Raw genomic sequence first — 8,946 nt, 5'->3', positions numbered from 1 at the left:
TCTTTCTGTGAGCAAACTTGATTTAATTCCGAGTACCCACTCACTTAAATTTAACCCTTTATGAGCAAGAGGGCTGCCTTAGTGACAGCAATGTGTGCACATGTGTGGAACCTAGTTGCAGGTTGCACTAATAACCTCATGTTAGTAGTGTGAACTGTTTGACTTGTTCATGGAAGCTGTTTAATAAAGTTTTATGTTACAGTATGGACCACATAAAAAAAAGTCCATATGCTTGCCATTTTACTTCATATGGATGAAAATTAACTTAGTTAATCAGACATCTCTTAACATGCATGCCATCTACAAGATTAGTCTAATCCCCCCAGAGCTCAGTCTTAAATTAATTTTGGTATTTGAGTGCCACCCTTGCCTCTAAGGCTGTGGTCCAATACAACTGTAAACCTCATTTTAAATACTACTGGGCCAAAATTGCAGTGGCCATCTAATACAAAACACTTCCCTGGTACATATAGTAGAAAGTTTTGATGGATTAAATTCATGTCAATGAATTTTAAGCTGGCTTTGCTGTAGTATAAATTCAGCTTTCTCACAGCTAGCGCCATCCCAAGAGTCTGCCCCAATGCCCTCTTGCCTCTGCCCTGCTCATTCTATTCAAAGAAAGATCCTTGGATGTCACCTGCAAGCTTGCAATCTTACATGTGTTGGCCATCTCTAATGGACACTCACCAGTCAGGATTCTTTGTCATAGATCTTATCCTAGATTCCTGCCCTGCATCAGATCTCTTCATCAGATCTTTTCCTTAACCTTTGGCCTTTGCCTCAGCGTTCGCACAACCAGTCTGCCAATACAGCACTGTCATTGACTCACAGCCAAGCTAACTGAAGTCAAGCCGTAAATCTGTGCAAACCATAAATATAGCTGATGTTCCTCAGAAACCACCCCTTATGCTGCACCACACTGCAGACCTTTGTGGGCAATACATACCAAGATACAATTCACCATTTCCCACAGATGCTTCAGTGGGGACATCAAAGGGACTTGGGAAAGTTAAAGGGCAAAAAACATGTCTCTGAAAAGTTCTGCAAGGTGGTTAGGTGGTTAGGGGCAACAGTGGAAAGGAAAGGACAGGTGAGATGGTGCTGACAGGTTTACTGTCATTATGGTGGTGGACCATATCCTGAGTGGGGACATACACATTTCTTCAGAGAAGAAAAAGAACTCCATGGCAAAGAATCTAGGGTTTCCTTTTGTTGTACTTGAGGTCACTCCCTTTAAGGTAGAGGACAAGTTTGAGCACAAAAACCTGCCCACATGGAAAAAAGACAGCCAAGGAGAAATGAAATACTCTTGGTAGCCAAAAGCACCATCTATCCCAAATGCTCCAAGAAGGCTTTTTTTTTCTTCTCCTGGATTATCTTAGCATTTCTAGGCATTCATTCTGGTCCCAAGTGCTTTACTAACAAACTAACTAGTACGTGAGGAATGCTGCTCCATAACTCTTGCATGCCCCTAAGTTTGTGCCAGAGGCTTCTGCCTTGGTTTGTCCCAGGCTTGTGCCATATGGTACCTCCCCATTACCACCTAGAGTGTCCCTCTGACCCCTGCACCACCATACTTTGTGTCAGGTTGAATTGCATGACATACTCCTGCAAGCCTTCCAGGTCTGTGAGCCCAGTATGTCCCAGTGTTGCTCTCTTATCCCCAGCCCACTGTGGAAAGAGCCACTTGCCACATTATAAAGAGACAGGCTTGTCTATAAAGAAGAAGAGGTTTCACCAGTGGAGAAATCTACCTTCACTGCCCTCCACCTTGTTGCAAGTCCACATATTTTCTATCTCAAAGGCAGTAGATCATGCCATGCATCCTTCAGAAATGTATATGCTTCCAGTCATCCTAGGAGGTCTCCTTTCCCCCAAATCTAACACTAACATAGGTTTGCCATCCCTCACTGACTCCAATCCACAGCCCTTCATGGCTTAGGAACAACCTATCCAAAGAATATGCACATGGAAGCTGCTGATGGTTGAGCTGATCCAGGCAGGGCAGAAGCTGCTGGTGTAGACCTTCAAATAAGCTTTGGAAATGTTAACAACCTGTCTAGCTAAGGAAAGACCAAGGATTACCTTTATTCTCTTACTAAACCAATTCTGCTGACTGCGGCAGAAAACAGAACAGCAAGTACAGGGTGTGCACGATAGCCAAGAGGCTGGGCAGTTCTGTGGCAGCAAATGTGCAGATGCAGCAAAGAGGTGGTTGTGACGATAAGAAAGAACGGACTCTGACCCAGACTTAATAAAGTATCCCAGGACATGCAAAAAGAGGAGCCAGGTGACAAACACAGCTGCTGTTGAGATCACAAGCACTAGTATAGACTCAGAGGAGGTTGCTAGTGGCCATAATGAACATCAGTAATTCCTACTCCCTCAGAAGCTCCTGCTACCTCAGACTTGGCCTTCCTGACCCGTTCATATCCTATCGTAAACACCTCCACACCAGAAAACATACCCAAGGCTCAGCAGCTGCTACAGAACAACTCCTAATAGAACAGGCATTGCCAGCAGGAGACACTGTATGAGATTCTTGCTACAACCTGATCCCAGACAAGCACTCGGGCAGTGCCCGTCTTCCACACTTCAAGTATGTCTGGAAATAGCTGCTGTGTCCAGTTTTGTTCAAGATTTGATTTTCTTTTTGCCTTTGTTTTTCAATCACTTCCTACTTTTCATTTGTTTCCAGCTGAGAGCCTTATTTGGGGGCTTTCACAGCAGGGCTGGATGGCATCAGAGATGTCAAGGGTTGAAATTTCAAACGTTTCAAAGCCTGGGGCAAAGAGCTGCAGAGCTGCAACGGATGGGACGGCGCAGCTGGGATTTCAAAGCCAGTAGGGCCTGGCTCCAAGAACGGGATACAAAGGGCTTCAGGGGGAAACAGCAACTGGGAACAGGAAAGTCAGAGAAAAGCTGATTTACTGCTCATGTCTGACATGTGCATGATTTCAAGTTACAGCAAACAGCTGTCAACCACTCCGCAGAAAACAATTAGTCAAGTTGTCCCTGACAATGTGACCCTCCCAGTTTTCACAGGAAACAAGCGAGCTGCAGCTGGTGGAGGGACTGGCTGTAGTTCCACTTGTTACACTCCTACCCTGCCACCATCTGCTCTTTTGGCTCTCCAGGTTTCTGTGAAGGACACAGCATGCAAACAGGAGCCTGGTTCAGAGGGCAGTTTAGTAGCACTCCAGCACCCTTTTATACACATTGCACAGCCATTTTGAAGCCCTACCTGAGGTGGTAATGCAAGAGGTTCTAGCAACAGCTAGGTTGCTGCTAAATGCAAGATGAGGTAAGCAGGCTCATCCAATATAGGGTGATTCAGCAACTCCATCACTCCAAATGGGCTCAGCAGCAGGTTTGTACTTGGCATGGCTGTGCAGCATCAGACGGGCAGGAGATATGAAAGATGTGAGTGCCATATGCCTTGCCAGACCAGCCAGCCTGAGCTGACAGCAGTAAAGTATCTGTAATGACCCGTGATGGCTCCTCTCAGGATTCCTGCTCATGGAAAATTGTGCCAGGTCAGGAGACAGGGAATGAAGAGATCACCCTACGATGTTGCTGTTACAGATAGCACAGCCTTCCAACACGTCCTCCATGTCCACAGAGGGTGCAGGCTGTGAACTTTATGGGTAGCAGGTGTCACCTCCTAACTCACACAGTAGCTGTCACCTTCCCAAGCCCAGGCTGATGGGTAATGCACCAGCAAAAGTTAGGCGCTCCCAGGTTTCATATAACCAAAGCAACCTTCTTCTTGATGTTCAGTGGCACTCCGGTGATAATTATCTTCTGTCCCAGATAAGAGCTACTTCTCACAAACCCTGTGCAACAAGGGGAGGGGGCTGATAACTTTAATTGGTACCAAATGTTTTCATCAATGCTACCAGCTCTGACTTCATTAACTCAAAGTCCACATATGTTGCCTGATGCTCTGCGCTGTCCCAGAGGAAAATGAAAGCTGCACTTGATGCAAGGATGCCTCATACTGCTGTATGACTGTGACCAGGTACAGGACTGAGTTCCTACTGCTACTGCAGCTGTTCAAGAGCAGCTTGAACACTGCATTGCTCTTGCACAGCGAAGATGCTAATGATGGTCCAGTGCCTCTCTGTGAGGAAATTTTCCGTAGCAACTGGCTGATCTTGGAAAGGGAAAGCTACACTTTGACAGCAGCCCACTCTGGAAGCTGCCTCCAGAAACACCATGTTGCTTCTGAACTAACAATTCACATGATGCAGGACAGACAAGATGCAGGCTGGACACCCATCCAGGCTGGTGATACTAGGCGGAGTACAAGGCAGCAAACAAACAAACAAACAAACATATCACCACTGTGTAATCTTGCTAATTTGAAATGATCATACACCTGCTCCTGAATTAGCTCAAATCTGTTCTTTCAGATAATTAAATATTAGTGATCACAGAACTGTGTACTAAATTAAGCATAAATTAAACACATTCTTTAATACTGTGGGCAGCCCCTTCAGACCAATAAGAATATCTGCAAATGGCCACAAATCTTTGAAAGCAAAGGGCTCCTGGAACCCCTTGTTTGCCAGCTCACCCTTACTATTGCCTACCTGAATGAGCTGTGAAGAACCCATCGGTTTGGCTGCTTTTCTTGGCTCCGTGAGTAAGATGATATTCATGAGAACCAAGACGACCCTTTATTTGAGCTGTCATTTCTACAGAAAGGCAATTGGAATATTCTGTAGGACGCACATAGGCCATTTTCAGTCTCCATCAGGATATGCACCAGTGCTGTGCCACCAACACAACCTAGCTCGTTGCAACTGGTTCTCAAACTGTCTTCCAGTGTTGGACACATTTTGATTCGCTAACTGCCAATTTTGCTGCTCACAGCCATGAAACAAGTGGAAACAAAATGGGAAGGATTCTTGTGTATAAAAATGGGTAATGGCAGGTGAATAAAATATTTAAAATCAGCAAAGACACAGAAGAAGCAGCCTTTTCTTAACTTCCAGAATTAGACTATCTCAAGGCAAACACTTTTTCTATGTGCTGTATTATTATGGCTCATTCATGGGAATTACAATTAACAAGATGAAATAAAAAAGGGTGAATTTAGGATTTATGGCCAGAAAATATCAGTGTAATCAAATGTAAGCAGATGTGCATTAGGCAGACCACTGTCTACAAGAAAGATGCCAGCTTTCCCTCATTTAACCTACTGAGTATGTGTAGAGTTAGTCTAAACGACAGGTCAAATGCAAGCTGAGTCAATATAGGGATCTGTGCGTTATTTCCCAAAGTGTTTTTAAATGATTTCCAAAATTTTAGCCATAAAATTAGTCAAGATTGTAAATTAATGTGTGATACATTTCAAATAATCCCAATGGAACTACAATTAAAAATTAAGATTTTTTTTGTTTTTATTTCTCTTTAGTGTCACAAAACTTATTTTCCCAGGCTCCAAACTGGAAACAAGAGCAGGAACTGAATAATATCCACACATAAGAGTGTATTAACTTGTTGCTTCATACTTGAAAGTAACATTTTTTTCCTATATTCTTTTTCTTTGAACAAACAAACAAAAGCAAACCGTCTTTATCACATGAAAAGCACATTTCTTAGAATAAAATTTGTAAATATTCTTCTTACATAGGTCAATATGGCTTTCTTGAAAATCATAGGTTACAATAAGAAAGGAAGCGATGCAAAATGAGTGCCAAAACATACTGCTTTTATTTTCTGGGGGTTTTGTTTTTTTTTTCCTCCAACAACATTGTGTGAAGAACGAGCATGTGACTTGGATCTCATTTTTTATAATCCACCCTTCACTACTTGTTTAAAAATTGCTACATTATTACAGAGCAGGTTAACAATTTGGACTTTAACTACTTAATGATAATCCCTTGAGGAAGAAATAAAATACAGAAAAACAATGCAAGCGGTGACCATGCAAATGCTGAAATTTCTAGAGAAAAGACATTTTACTGTGTCAAGAAATTGAGAACGAGTTTCCAAAACACTGGCTTATTCAAAAAAGTCAGATGTCTTAATGTTTTAGTTTTACATGTATCTTTGCTCTCTCTTTCCCTGTTCTTCTATGAAGAATTTAAATCCTTGTAAACTTATTTTTGAACAAAGTGATCTTTTCCCTGCTTTTTTTTTAATTGAATGAACCCAAGTGTTCCTTGGGATCTCTCTCAAATTACTGCTCTGGCTGTGCCACTTATGCTTTCATGACTAACTATTATTCTTCTATGACTGTTCTGCTTTTGGGTTCAAGCATACTATAGAAAATGCTCAGCAACGATGAGGTTAAGCAATATATAAAAACATAGAGTGAAGTCTGCTGTCTGTTTTCATTGTCCGTGACAAAGTTTGATTTACTGCCCAGAGCCACTGTCCCCTACAGTTTGTGCCACTTCATACTCCCGTATGCAATCCAAACAATGATCAGTGGCTACCTATATGGGTGCGTAGCTGGATTGGTCTGGAGAGTCTATAGGGCTATGTATAGGCCAGTAATTAACGGTGCCCAAGGAAACTTTCCTGGACATTCCTCCGAGTCTACTGACAAATTGCTGGATTGATTCCTGGCCCAGGCCACTTACCACTCTCAAAAAATTTCTAGAGCTGATCTGGAAGTTAACCTGGGCCAGGGACCACTCAAACACCAGTTTGGTGTAGTCCCCGTGTTCTGGATGCTAAGAGAATTTAACAGCACGGACATGGACTCTTACAGCGCCAGCTGGCCTCAGTACTGGAGCACTGTCTCGCAGCCATGCTTAACTCAGCAGTAGAGACATAGTCTGGGAGTCAAGCCGGCCCAAGGTGGAAAATCAATTGCTGAGCACGAACGCTAGCTGGCTAACGTGGCTCACAGTCCTTTGTACAAGGACTTCAACTTCAGTGACAGGCTTGAAGTTTCTTTCTTGATCTATACACAAAGACATGTAAAACATGTGACTGGCAGTAGATCTAGAGACATAGGGAGGCTGGAACCAGCTTTTTGTTTTCCCTCTTGGTGAATATATAATGAGAGAGAGAGTTCCTTTCCTGCTTATGCTTTCTAAGGTAGATTTTGTACATATTCCTCTTGTCAGTGGGAACAAGGACGCATAAAACCATGACTTATTGCAAATGATACTAACAACCTGTCTTTGTTTTTTCTTCTTATAAAGCACAGTGTATTTATTCTACTCCAACCCTTCTTCTTATTAGTTCTTTCAGGGCAGAACTGATGAGTTTGTGCTATGCCTCCTCAATCTAATATTGCACAGCAGCCTATTAAGAATAATTCAGCACTTTTTTTATTTTCCAAATTATTTACGTTGGTAAGATTGTATTTTACTAGACTGCTAGACTCTACTATGCATTTATAATAGTAATACTTTGATAGGAGAAGGTGAATTTTAAACCCACTGGAATACTTGATAATGGAAAGAAGAAATAGGGAGTAAAGGAGTGAGGCCAAGACAGATGTAGGATCTGTGCACTATTTCTCCTCTCCAAGAAGAAAACCACAAGATGGAGGTACTTATCCTATAGTGGAAAGTGGAAACATGGGGCATTACCAGTACATTCTCTTGACCCTCTGTGATAGCACTTCCAAACAGAAATAGCTCATTTTGCATAAACTTTTGGAAACCAAATTTCCAACAAAAAAGATATCCCCAAACCCAAAGACAATGTAAATGAAATCAGATGTTTCCTTTTTTTATAAACTTTTCATGGGGAAAAGGTTGTTCTGTGATTTTTCTTCTTTCTTTTTAAACACCTTTAAATAAGTTGGGGTAAGGGAGAAAACATTTACCAACTTTTTACTAATAGAACTTGAAGGAATTCCTTACTGTCTCACCCTACAATATTTTTAGAGGCTGGTCTTATACTGAGCATCTACATGACATTATTTCAATCATTGATGATATAACTCAAAGAAGACAAGCAACTATCGCCCTCCGCTTTTCAGAGCTCTACAGATGCCCAGGGACATCTGGGACTGATTTAGAAATGTGGCAGATTATGGTCCGACTGCTTCTACAGACCGAGTCTTCTGCGGGATCAAGGTAGCGGCCTGTGTGCTGGAGTCACAGCCTCGAGGCAGGACTGCAGCTCATACTACAGTGCAGTTGCTCATACTACATTGTGCCAGTTGCACATGACCGTGCGTGGCAGGCCTTTACATCAGTGCCAAAGATCTGTAAGTCCTACTGACGTGAATCAGGTTCTTCTCTTAAACCCGTAGGGCGTGAGCTCCATCGAGCCATTTCCAGCTGTTTGGATGGTCTGCTGGAAGTCCTCGCCAGCTCCTCAGTCTGCTCCAACTCACAGTTTGTTAGGCCTTGTTCGTGAACTTCAAGAAGGGGTACAGAGATACCTTTGAGCATCTTGTACCACTCTGACTGTTCCCCAAACTTGTTCCACTGTCTTCAACACTATGTGGAAAGCTTAAATGTCTTTTTTTTTTTAAATTCTGCCTTTGAAATCTCCATGACCCGAACTCGTCCAGGTGGTCTGGCAGTACACATACGACACCTTGACTCCAGTTCTCATAGAGCTTTTCAGCTGCATCCTCCGAGTGTTATGTCCACGCATTCATATTTCCTGTTTTGCTGACCTATGAGATCTTATTTCACTTTTCAACAGGCTAGTAAAAAATTCTTAGAAAAACAAAAATAAATTAAAATATCACCTTACTTGTTCTTTGTTTTCTTCCAACCCAGCCTCCAATGGACCTTAGAAGTTGCTATAGTTGAGCTTTGGAGAAGTTCATGATGGTTTTAAAGGCTGTTGGTGGAACAAGGCAGCCTTTTCTGTTCTGCCTCTCAGACTAACACGGTTTTATTTAGTTGTAACTTTTAATGGAGGCCAGTTCGCCTCACGAAGTTTGCTCTGGGGCACCGGGGCGCTCACTCCTCGAGGGCAGCAGCTCCGCCGGCCCCGAAGCAGCTGGCAGAGGCA

This window comes from Aptenodytes forsteri, unplaced genomic scaffold, assembly GCF_000699145.1.
Source record: "Aptenodytes forsteri isolate BGI_AS27 unplaced genomic scaffold, ASM69914v1 Scaffold139, whole genome shotgun sequence".
NCBI lineage: Eukaryota > Metazoa > Chordata > Aves > Sphenisciformes > Spheniscidae > Aptenodytes > Aptenodytes forsteri.
The sequence above is the reverse complement of the archived record's forward strand: the minus strand, read 5'-3'. Positions refer to the sequence as shown.